A 13,841-nucleotide genomic window follows, 5' to 3' on the forward strand; every position below is an offset into this window, starting at 1 on the left:
CTCTTTCAGGGCCTCTATGTCGGCCTTTATCTGCTCTTGCACCTTGTCTTTTTCTTCACTCATTACTCTAGCTCTAGCATGCATTCGGTGAGGGCGTCATAAAGCACGTTCTTTCCTTTTGATAACAATGATTACAGTTCTAATTTCAAGGAAAGAATGCAATGAGCAATGCAACCAATGAAAAACATGGATGCATGTGAATAATGCATTGTTGAAATATTGCAAATTTTACACAGGATATGGGGTTGAATCAATTCAGACAACATTGTTTATTACATCTTGTCAAAGTCAAAGTGAAACTAGAAGTAACACATGGACGTCAACAGTTCTCAACTTTTTTTGTAAATTGGCATAATTTATGTGTTGGCAGTAGACAAAGAAACGATGTAACTCGATCCATTTTTTGCCCCAATTTTTGCAAGCTGGTTACTTCCATACTTGACCTTGACTTGATGAACCTTTCCTTAAAATCATATGCTTGGTTCAACCCCATAATCCAAGGAAAAGAAATTTTGATTGGCAATACTTCGCCGCACCTCATAGAGATGAATGACTCAGGCATACTTATGCTATGCACGGCAAAATGCAATTATGAGATTGACATGAGATGCCCTAGGAACCATCATTTTCCTAGTTAACCATGCATTAGGTACCACATTCACTTGATTTTCAATCATTTTTTAGAAATGGGTGTATAATCCCAACATGGTTGGTTTATAGCCATCATCATGGTACCCGACACATGTAACTAAGAATGTGGTGTGACTTTCTTTTTGTTCTCTCTATTTTTTGTCCCCTCCCCCCCTTTTTTGCAGAGGAAAATGCAAGGGTCATGCATGAGTGAACATGACATGCAAATGAGGAAAATAGAATGTATGCAATTGTTAGAACAAAAGAGCATGCTAAATGCAGATGTGTGGTAATGTAGTGATTTATGCAAATGCAATGCACGAATATGATAAACGACAAATGCGGGAATGATATGTCCATTGTGATGCCATGAAGAGATGCATGATGCAATCAATGAATATGCTAGAGTAAGTTTTCCATGGAGGGATGTATAATGAAATCAAGGAAAATGCCAGAGTGAATTTGCTATGTGCCCCACTAATTCAGGAACCTAATGGAAATGATCCAAAATTCCACTTCTAGTGATAATTCCCAAGGGTGGTTTCATGTAACTTTACTGGCTTCTAGAGATATCATCCTCTTAGGTAATACATTATGGTGATAGGGACTATCAGCGACAATGCATCACCAAAAGAGGAAAACTCTAGATGAGGCTTCACTATCATCAAGCGAGTCGGAGACTCAGCATAACCACAGATCAACCTCCACTCCTTATGGCTCACATAGACCCGGGCATAGGGCCTAATGTGTGTGTGAGGTGTAGGTGCCATGTGTGCGTAGAATAAAATATTTCTAACTATGAATGTAATCAATAGACAAACACACACCAAACACAATAACATAGTAAAGGTTATATACAAATATGGACAAAACAAAAGATATAAGGGAAAAGGGAACATAAATGACGAAGAAGTCATGATAAAAAAACATTGCACACTGACTGAATGGCCTAACTCTCTAACAGTCCCCAGTGGAGTTGCCAACTGTCGTGACCTGCCCTCCGGTGGGGGGGCGCGAAAAGGCCTCTCGGTCATGCCAAGGGTGCGTCTTCCGTTGAAGGAAAATGCGTGGAGTCGCCACCAACGTTTATTTGAGGAAAACATTAGAAAAACCCAAAAGACGATGTCCTGCATATTTTTGAAATGGGGGCTTGGGAGTTGTTTATGCACGGGGAAGGTGATGAGGACACAACTAAGGGCAAGGACCATGAAGCACATGAAGGGCCTATGACTAGAGACATACTTAAAAGGGCCCAACACAGTGATGAGGATACAACTAAGGGCAAGGACCATGAAGCACTTGAAGGGCCCATGACCAGAGGCATACTTAAAAGGGCCCAACACAGTGATGAGGAAACAACTAAGGGCAAGGACCATGAAGCACTTGAAGGGCCCATGACCAGAGGCAGACTTAAACAAGCCCAACACGTCACAGAGACAAGACTGGTTATTTGTATAGCTTCCATTGATGATGATTGAAGGCCCATGTTTCCATTATTTTTATTTTTATTTTATTATTTAATTATTGCAATTAAATAAATAATTTGGTGGTTGTGGCTGAAACGTATGCCTTTTCAGCTACACCAATTTATTTCGTTTTTAGGATTTGGTGAACTATATATATTTTTGTCAAAATGAATGAAGCACTTTTGGCATTCTTTTCAAATACGTGAGAAAACTTCTCTCAAGGTTCCTGTTGAACCAAATTCTGACTTATCAAGGTTGATTCCTTGTGGCGTCACCGTGACTTATCTTCCATCTCTGGAAGTGGTGTCCCTCTCCGTCAACAATCCTGTGTCAAACGTTCCGCCCCGTAAGATTCACGTCAGAAGGTATTAGCACCCCACGTGCCCGTCACATAGGACGGCAGCCTCTAATCTAGTGTGCAAGACATGACTTCAACATTATGTATTTTCCCTTTTTATGCTTTTTTATGTATTTTTTCTTTTTATGTTTTTCTTGCCTTTTTATGTTTTTTACTATTTTGTTGTCGACAAGGGTGTTTCCCTCGCTCCTATGTATTCCCCAATTGTGATGAGGAAATCAGACCTACGTAGTTATTTAAGAACTGACCGTTGGTTAAGTTGTTTTTATCTTTTTTGAAAGATTGATTTTAGTTGCGAATAAAATTTGTTTAAGGCGTTGGACCTTGAAACGATCTTTTGATTTTTTTGAAAAGAGTAGAGATTCGTTAAGACGTTGGACCTTGAAACGATCTTCTCAAATTTGACAGGCGAGAATCGTTAAGGCATTGGACCTTGAACGTTCTCTTGACTTTTGAAAGGAGAGAATCGTTAAGGTGTTGGACCTTGAAATGATCTCTTGATTTTTTTGATGAAATGAAGAAGTTTATGAGTTGTTTTTATTTGGTTTTGGCTCATTAATCTTCAATCCTTTTATAAAGATAACTTGCGGCGTTATTGACCAGCCAAAACTTATTTAAACAATGATTAAGTGAGATTACAACACAAACGATCGGTTGAAATTCATTTAAATGGTGATTAAGTGAGATTACAACACAAATGATCGGTTGAATTTTATTTAAACGGTGATTAAGCGAGATTACGGTATGAATGATTGGTCAAAACTCGCTTAAAATGAAGAAAAGGAATACCAAAAGTAGACGAGATGAAGATGAAAACATAGAAAGCAAGAATGGACCCCTAAGGGTCCATAGAATGAATTCAAAGCTTCGAAATCGAAAACTAACCAGTCGAAGGACGAAGAACGTTCACAGATTTGGTTACAAAAATGTTACGGAAGCGTTAAGGAAGTGCCTCGGCCTTGATTTTCTTCTTCTTTCTCCTTCTTTTCACTAATTTTAAGTGAAATATGCTTTCCCAGGGTGTTGACCATTTTCCTTCAGCCTCTCACGCCCTTTTATAGCCAAAATAGGGGAGGAGCTTGTCGCCCAACTCGCCCAGGCGAACTGGTGGCTTAAGCCTGAAGTAACATGCTCACCCAGGCGAGCTGGTTGCTTCATGTAGAAGCTTCCTGATGGGCCTAGATGGGCCCAAGGCTGAAGAACACCCCCTAAATTGATTAGTTCACCCCCATTTTGAGTTTATGGCTTATTTCCTTCTGAAACATCGCAAAATATTACGAATTGCGCGGCAATTGGCTCTAAGCACCTCAACGTGACCAACAAAGACCTGCATGTCGATAAATAATTGTCCCCGAACCAAATTAAGGTATGACATTGGGCATTGTAGAAGTGTGAACCCCCCCCCCCCCCCCATCACTTATCCAGACTCTTGAAACCCCAAACCGGGCAAATATGCTTTTTTTCAAGAATTTGATGACTATCTTGGCATCATTCTTGGAAGCAACTACACCTTCCACCCTTTTGGAGACATAATCCACAGCCACCAATATATACTCGTTCCCATAAGACGATGGAAGATGGCCCACAAAGTCGATCCCCCAGCAGTCAAAAACCTCCACTTCAATTATATTTTGAAGAGGCATCTCATTTTTTAGGGATATGCCTCCATTCCGCTGGCATTGGTCACAGTGTAGCACATGATCATGAGCATCTTTAAAAATAGAGGGCTAGAAGAACCCAGCTTGCAAAACCTTCGCAGCCGTCTTATTCCCACTATAATGACCTCCATAGGGAGAATTATGATAGTGCCACATTATACTCCTGGCCTTTTCTCTAGTTACACACCTCCTCAACAAATTTCCCACTCCAATCTTGAAAAGATGAGGATCACCCCAAACATAAAAGCGTGCATCATGAAGGAATTTTTTTTCTCTGATGCCAATTTAGATCCTTGGGAATGATCCTCGTTGCCTTGTAATTGGAAAAATCTGCAAACCATGGTTTCTCATTCACAACTAGTAGTGACTCATCAGGGAATTCATCACGGATTTCCAGCTCCTCCTGGGTGACTTCTTCATTAATCAACCTTGATAAGTGGTCAACCACTAAGTTCTCTGACCCTTTCCTGTCTTTAATCACGAGGTTGAACTCTTGGAGTAGGATAACCCATCTAATGAGCCTTGGTATGGAGTTTGCCTCTGTGAGAAGGTATTTTATGGCTACATGATCAATGAACATAACCACTCGAGAGCCCACCAGATAGGATCTGAATTTTTCTAATGCATACACAATGGCAAGCAACTTTTTTTTTATGGTCACATAATTCAATTGTGCACCATTCAGGACCTTGCTGGCATAGTATATGGAATGAAATACTTTATCCTTTCTTTGCCCCAAAACTGCACCAACTACATAATTACTTGCATCATACATCAACTCAAATTCCTTATTCCAATCAGGAGCTGTAATCACTGGAGCTGTCATCAACCTGTCCTTCAAAGTTTGAAAGGCTGCCAAACACTCTTCATCAAACTTAAACACGACATCTTTATTAAGTAAATTACTCAATGGCTTTTCAATCTTGGAGAAGTCCTTGATGAAACGCCTGAAGAAACCAGTGTGTCCAAGAAAACTCCTGATGCCTTTTACATTGACTGGTGGAGGCAGCTTTTCAATAACATCAATTTTGGCCTTGTCCACCTCAATACCTCTAGCAAAAATTTTATGCCCCAACATAATTCCTTCTTGGACCATGAAATGACATTTCTCCCAATTCAATACTAAATTTGTCTCCTCACAGTACTTCAACACTAGCTCTAAATTGGTCAAACAACAATCAAAGGATGGACCAAACACCGAAAAATCATCTATGAACACTTCGATGCATTTCTCCACCATGTTAGCGAATATGGCTAGCATATGCCTCTAAAAGGTAGCTGGAGCATTGCATAGTTCAAATGGCATCCTTCTATAGGCAAAGACACCAAATGGGCATGTAAATGCAATCTTCTCTTGGTCCTTGGGATGTATAGCAATCTGATTGTATCTAGAATATTCATCCAAGAAATAATAGAAAGACTGGCTTGCTAACCTCTCAAGCATCTGATCTATGAATGGTAGAGGGAAGTGATCCTTCTTGATGGCATCATTCAACTTCCGATAATCTATGCACATTCTCCATCCTGTGACAGTTCGGGTTAGAATGAGGTCATTTTTCTCATTTCTCACCACAGTCTTCCCACCCTTCTTGGGAACCACATGCACTGGACTCACCCAACACTATCTGAGATAAGATAGATGAGCCCTGCTTCCAGGAGTTTAAGGACTTCCTTGCGCACCTCTTCTTTCATCGAAGGATTAAGCCTTCTTTGCAGTTGTCTCACTAGCTTATAATCAGCCTCCATAATAATTTTATGCATGCAATAAGAAGGGCTAATTCCCTTGAAGTCCGAAAAGTGCCACCCAATGGCTGCCATGGGCTTTTTGAGCACTTCGACCAACCTAGACTCTTCATCAGAAGATAAATCATTGCTAATCACCATAGGTTTCGTGCCGTTCTCTTCCAAGAACACATACTTCAAGTGGGTTGGTAGAACCTTCAAGTCCACTTTATGCTTCCTCGTTGTTCCATCCTTCTTCATCTCTTCAAAAGCATATTCCCCTGAAGGGATCTCCTTCGGTCTATCTAAGTCCTTCAGGCAAGCCCTGAGATCTTTTTCCTCCTCCTTGGTTAGACAACCAATAGCATTCATTAATGTCCTTGAAGCAAGTTTTGTTGTTGCTGGGATGCTTGATAGCTTCAAATAAGTTGAAGGTCAGCTTTTGGTCCTCCACACTCATTTCCAGATTGTCATTGCCCATATCAACTACACACTTAGCCTTCAGCATAAATGGACAGCCCATAATCAACGGGATGTCAGAATCCTCCTCAATATCCATAATCTCAAAATCCACTAGAATATGAATTGACGGACTTTGACTAGAATGTCTTCAACTACACCATAAGGCCTCGTGATAGAGTAGCCTGCTAGTTGAAGTGTCATCTTGGTGGGAGCAATCCTCAAGTTTCTTATCCGTCGGCACATAGAGAGAGACATCAGATTAATGCTCGCCCCCAAATCAATGAGAGCCTTTCCCACTGATACAATCGCTATAGAGCAAGGAATGGTCACACTTCCAAGATCCTTGAATTTTTGTGGTAGGATTCTCTTAATAATGGCACTATAGTCCCTTCTACCACTATGCTCTCATTATTGATGTATTTCCCTTTCTTGGTGAGGAGGTCCTTCAGCAATTTAGTGTACAAGTGCATCTCTTGCATGGCTTCCCCGAAGGGAATTGATATTTCTAGCTTCTTGAAAATGTCAAGGAATCAAGCAAAGTATCACTATTTTTTCCTTCTTTGAAGGCACGAGAAGATAAGGGGCTTCCTTCACCAGCATGGTGGATGATTCTCTCCTATTCTCCCTCACCAATTGACTTTTGGTCTTAGGTTCAAAGACCACCTCCTCGCTCTTTTTCCTCTCATCTTTTTCTTTTTCTCTCTTCTCATTTTTTTCTTCACTCATCATATTTTTGTCTTTATTCCTTTCCCCCTCACTCTACTCTTTTTCTCCCTCACTTTCTACTTCTCCCTTAGTTTTCTCTTCCTTCTTGTCCACTCTCTCCCTCCCTTGACTCTTAGTGACAACTGTTTTACACTCCTCTTTTGGCTTTTTCTCAGTATTTGCCACAAAATTGCCTGTGGACTTTTCAGCTAGTTGCTTGGCTAGTTGGCCCACTTAAACTTCTAAATTTTTAATTGATGACTCCATGCTTTTATGGTTAGACATGAATACCTGCATAAATTAAGTCAATTTATCCTCTAGCTTAGTGGTTCTCTCGCACAAGTTAGGCCCTTGATTAGGAGGTCGATTGGATGGACCTCCTTGATCCTTGTTGAACTGATTCCCAAGATGGGACCTCCAGCCTTGGCCTTGATTATGAGAGAAGTTTCCCCCTTGTATGGTATCTTTTGGGACTCCCTCTATTTTCACCATGTTACATATTTCAATGTAGGTGGCTAGGTGAGCATAGGGGTCTTCACTCGATAGGCCATGGAAGAGGTTGTCGTGCAATACTAGTAAAGAATTAAGGTTTGGAGGAGTTGGAGTAGTCCTCAAGGGTCACCCTTGGCGGTCTGTCTTCTGCCATGATCATTGCCTCAAAGGTAGACACCATGGGCTCTTCCAAGTTAACTGGAAATGAAGAAGATGATTCAAAGGATGGGATTCCTCAATCACCTTGGTCAACTGACCCCTCATGTAGCTCCCTTCTTCTTCTAGTTATGTTGTTCTTTCTACAGTCTGTTTCAATCTCCAAGTTTAGTGGAGCTAAGTCCTCCGTTGGAGTTTTACCTTGCATACAAGAATCAAGCTACTACAAAGCAATTAACCAGGACAAAGGATTAAATTAATAATAAGAATGGAATTAAAGAATCAAAGAATAAAAAATAATTTCTTCAAGATTGAAATATGCAACAATTAAGTATAAAAAGCAAAATCCCTGAAACGGTGCCAAAAACTTGTTAACTCATTGGCAAGTATACCAATTCGTCCAAGTAGTATTCTAAAATGGTAAGATCGAGTATCATTTCTACAAGGATTTTGTTTGTACTCAAGATGGTGTATATCCAATTTTTGTGCAATTAATGAATGGATTTAAGAATTGCGATTCGAGTCATTTTGTTTGTAAATGAGATGTTTATATGATCTAGACTAAGACTGAGCAAGGAAAACAAACACTGGGAATGACGAAGAACTGTGAACGCAAGAGTTGATTATGTTGGGGGCTTCCTACCAAAACTTCTCTTGACGTAAGATAGTTAATTTTTCTCTATCTAATAGTACTCTAGTTATCACCTACATCTATTGAAGTACTCTAATTGTGATTCCTCACATGAGAGAGCCTAATTCCCCTAATTCCTTTCTTAATCCCTCAAGAATTAAATTAGTTGAACTGCATGACTAATAAAGATGTATAAATAGGCTAAACCACCTCACACTATCTCTAGCAATGAAGCATTTTAGATGTTCTTTCAAGTTCTAAGGATTAATCACATTTTCCAATGCCTAAACCCTAACATAGCATATAAATGGGTGATCAAACCAAATACATGAAAATAAGCACAAAAAGAGACAATGAAACTAGTAATAATATTAAATATCATTACATCAAGAGAGTTTGGTGGAAATCTCTCCAACAATGGGTTGTTTAGCCTCTGATTGTCATGAAAGGCTTAACTATACAAAAAGGGTGAAAATATGAAGAGAAATGGAATGGAGATGAATAAGTGGATAAGGAATGACTCTCAATGGTTATTTTCTTCTTCTTCTCCCTCGAGCTCTAGTGTTTTGTATTATCTCCCACTCGAATATCCCCTCTTTTTCTTCTTTTTTTCACTTAAAAACCATCTTGAGCTGAGATTTTGTGATTCTGCGTTAAGCGCATCTGTGCGCTAAGCGCGAGTAAGTGATTGGACACTAATGGCGCAACATGCACTAAGCATGCAACGTGTGCTAAGCGCCCCTTTGCATGACTTCATACTCTCCAAGCTTCTTCTTCAGGCTAAGTAGGGGTCTTCTCACTAAGCGACTAGAGCTCGCTCAGTGAGCCTGGCGCGCTAAGCGCGAATCCTTATGCTTCAACTTCTCTTCCAATCCCTTGTCTGTGTTTCTACAAAATAAAAACCACCAAACACATTATAATTTTAATAGTTTAGGCATCTACTGCACCAAAAAACTTAGAGGATTCTAAAATTCCAATTATTTACACCGAAAGAAGCAATAAAATAAGAGAATATTGATAATCCTTATATGTTTTAATTACAAAATATACTTATGCACATCAGTTATCAACATACTAGGAAAAACCAAGTCATGCTAAAATGGAAAAGGAGAAAATAATATTGATGAACCTTACTATCAAAAGACTCTTACCAATAGAAAAAAGGGGAAAAAAGAGAGCAAAAAATGGCTTACCACACTGTAAAGGAGAAGCACCAAAAGAAGTGACGACTTCAATTTTCCTAAGATGAAAAGCACCCAAATGAAAAAAGAAATGATGCTTGCCACTGCCAGAAGAGGTATCCATAACCACCTTCTCCTTTAAATTCACCATTGTCATAAGCACCACCAAAGTCATACAACGATGACCAAAAATTGTCTCTTCCTCCTAACCCATCATCACCGTCATCATTGAAGAAGCTTTATCTATTAAACAACATCAACTCAAGCCTCTGATTGAGATACATAGCATAGATCCTTAGATAAGTGGAGTGATCCCATATGCTAGAGTGAGCCTCGTCTCTAAAATTGGCAGGGATCCTTGCTTGTCTTCCCTAATCCCTTGGACACGACAAAATAGGAACAACCTCTTTCTCGTGCGCTCTTGGGTCTGCTGCTTCGGTAGAAGTTTTAAAGAAGAAAAAAATCAAAAACTTTAGGAAGAAAAAAAAGTGTAAAAAAATCAAAGAAGAACAACTCACCTTATTCGTGTGCTCTTGTCTTTGCTGCTCATAAGGACCTTGTGTCTTTTTGTGCATTCCTATCTCTGCCACTTTTGTAGTAATTGAAAATAAACAAAACAGAGAAACTTAAGAAAAGAAATCAATAACCCCAATTAAAGCAGAAATCAAAGATCCTCGTAGTCGTTGTCCCTCTTGAAGAATTCTTTTGCGAGGTCAAATCTCGACTACAAAAGGCGACGCGACCGAAAGGGGTCACAGGAGCGGGAGTAGATGACAAAGGAAAGGGCGTGGAAAAGGATGGTAAGCGCCAATGACAACACAACAAAGAGAGTGAGTATTGACGAAGAAGTTTGGGAATGGAAAGAGAGGGCAAAGCCAAAAGGAGAGAACCAAAGGAAGATTCTCGTGAAGAAGAAGAACATATCAAAGAACCTTTTTGTTGAAGATTTCTTGAGAGGGAGGTCGTACAAATATATGTTCTTGCTCATCAGTCTTATCCTATGAGAAGCCCAAAATGATAAGATTACACATAAAATTTAAAGTCAAAATTTTAATTGGTATCTTCTATCTTATCCGAAAGAGAACTTACAATATATAAATATATCAATTTTTATAAATTTTTTTAAAATAAAAAAGGAACATATTTCTCAACTTTTCAGCTTATGCATGTCAGAACAATAATTCAAGTGTATTGTTACAAACAAGTTAGCAAAAGTTGTTTCGTGTACGCACAACTTCATGTCCATCTAAAACAAATAATAGTAACCATTAAAAATAAAATTTAAATAAAAAAGAAGCAAAAAAGAGAATGGACATTAAAAAGTAGAATTGGACAGACACTAATAATTGAATAGGGAAAAAAGTCTTGAAAGAAACTTGGGAAGTGTATTTATATATAGAAGCATAAACTACATGATCATACATATTTTTTTTATCCTCATTAAGCATGACAACTTGTTCATCAAATAATGGCTGCATTTCATTCACATGATAATTAAGCTCATTAAACAAAAGCACATTACCGTACATATCAAAATATTCATCAAGAATCATTTGTATTGACTTAAACTCCTTCAAAGATCTCCTATTTGATAACATTAACTTCTCAATCTCAATCAAGCAAAGTTTTATCATTGTATCATCTTCAATAAATATATCTAAAAACACAAAAATTATATATTTATTTTTTTAAAAAAAGCATAATACTTTTAATGTTAAAAAAAAATTACCTGGTAAGTTCAATTCCTTCCTTTTGTCATATAAGATACCATTAGAAGATAAATTCAAGTTTCTTCCCAAACAACTGAAGGATTAACCATAGAATTCGATAAAAGTAAACTCACAAATAGTCTTCTAAGATAATGGTCAAAAGAAAAATTAAAAGTTTCCTTGATACCATCAATAAATTTTTATCAACACTTAAAAGTCCAAGAGCTATGCATGCGTCACAAAATGTACCATATATTTTTCCTTGAACAATCCTCAAATCATCAAATGAAATGGACCTAACTTGAACATGAAGTGGACCTAACTTGAAAATGAAGCAACATCCTTAAATAATACAATTCACCAGATCCAAGTGGAATAAAATTCAACCTTCCAATTGCGAGATCATTTTTCCTTGCACGCCATTCTTGTAAGTCAAAATTTAATACAAAATATTCAAGATATTGTAGATAAGTCAATTTTCGAGCTTCTAGATAGTTATCATTGGTGTTCATCCAAGAAAGAAACAAAGTCATGTTTTCATAGTTTCTAGTAGGAACATAATCATTTTTTCTTGATCTCCAAAACAAACAACTTGATCATCAGGCAAATGAAAGTTCAACTTTTGAACAACATGCCATCTCATATGTATATCAAATGCAAAAATATGCCACATTGATTCACATGTTGACTAATACCTGAAAGAAATAAAAAATAAATAAATCTTAGTTTATAATTGAAAAATATAAGTAACAAAATTAAATAATATAAATTATCTACAATCATAATACTACTTGATTTCATCAATGGAGTTTTGTATCTTGTCTGAAGTTTCATCATTTGACAACGACATAGTAACTCTATCAACACCTTTGTTGATATATTTGAATAAATACTTGATGAAGTTACTTTTGTGGCAATATTCAATATTAATGTGAGATTGATACTTCATGAATAACATTGGATTGTATGGAACAATGCATCTATTATCCAATTTAACATCTTTACATGTTATATGTAAACTTGTGTCTCTCCTTCTATAAATTGCAAACCCATCATCATCAAGTGATGCACTTAAATTGTATTTTTTTTTAGGAAAGAACTTGGAACATTTGACATCATTCATACATGGTGAATTTTTTTTTTTGTTGATTCTACATGGAACATGAATCATAAAAGTTGAAACAGCTTTAAACCACTTTGGATACTTGTCAGGATCAAGAAACTAAGCACATATAACATAATCAACCTTTTCCATTGAATCAATTTTATCTTGGGAATGTAAAAATAACAAAATATGTGCATGAAGTAAACCTCTTTTCTGAAATTCAATAGAATACATAACAAAAAAAATCACATCAATAAAAGCATAAAATTTTAAAAAAAGTTATAGAGAAATAATAATAATAATAATAGTTAATAAAAAATACTACTTGCAATAACATTTCCAAAGAATTTCAAGTTTTTAAAGTCATTCATTATACTTTGCAATTTGATGTGAAATAATTCACATAAGATATCAGGACAACCAAATGCATTCAATCCTTTTGAATCAATGTATCTTTGAATTTCTGGTCATTTGGGGTTGCACATAATTGTCAAGAAAAGATCTAAACAACCAAATCTTGAGCATATAGACATTGAATCTTGACAATTGTTGAACATATAACGAAATTCACCAACAAAGGAAGAAGGTAACACCACCCTAAAACCAACAAAAATTACATCAACATCACCACAATGAACAACTTCTTGTATTTCAGACAAAAATTCTTTTGTAATAGTTTTTTGATGTTGTCTAATAAATGATAACCTTTAAATTTCAATCATGGAATAGGAATCCACAATAAATTGTTGAAACAACATACATTCCCTACACAAAAAAGTTCTTTCATTCAACCTATCTTGTATCTATGCAGTATAAAGTCTCTCAATGAAATACGTTTCCTTCTACCAATTCTTCTTTGATCACAATTAGGATGAAATGACATATTTTCTTGAAAATCATTTTCTACATAATAGTCAATGATTACAAATATTTCAAAAAAGGTAAAACTGTAAACATCTTCTTAGCTCGATGTTAATAAACAGGTGAGGAGGAAATGGTTGGAAGGTGTGCAAAATTACCACGCCCAAGCACCATTTTATAAGTCACTCATTCATACTCACAGGAAGTTCAAAAACGAAAACTAATGATGGACAATACAAATTACCTTTCCAAAAAAAGTATACGTCAAATGCAAAAAGAATCACATAACCTTTCTTCATGATTGACTTATGAATGAATGTTGAATAGCATAACATATGACATAAAATTTGAGAAACGAAAACAAAACAAATGCTAGAGCACAAAGCAAAAAAAAAAAAACTCAAAGGTTTAAAAGTCAAATTTTAGATCCCACTTAAAAGTAAAAAAAGAATCAAATGTACATAAACTGATAAAGGTAATAAAAGAACGCATCTCCAAAAATTGATAAACCAAAGTATAGGAAAATAAGAACTGTATTACAATTGACATATTAGGAAAACAAGTGAATAAAAAGAAAAAAAAGGGTAGAATCATATTGACATCGTAGATTGAACATGAAAAATCGTCTCGATCAAAAGCTCAGGACTTAAATTGTTATAGACTACAATCATTGATCAACATGGATACCACTTAGTTACCATCTGA

Source organism: Glycine max, chromosome 11 (assembly GCF_000004515.6).
Source record: "Glycine max cultivar Williams 82 chromosome 11, Glycine_max_v4.0, whole genome shotgun sequence".
Classification (NCBI taxonomy): domain Eukaryota; kingdom Viridiplantae; phylum Streptophyta; class Magnoliopsida; order Fabales; family Fabaceae; genus Glycine; species Glycine max.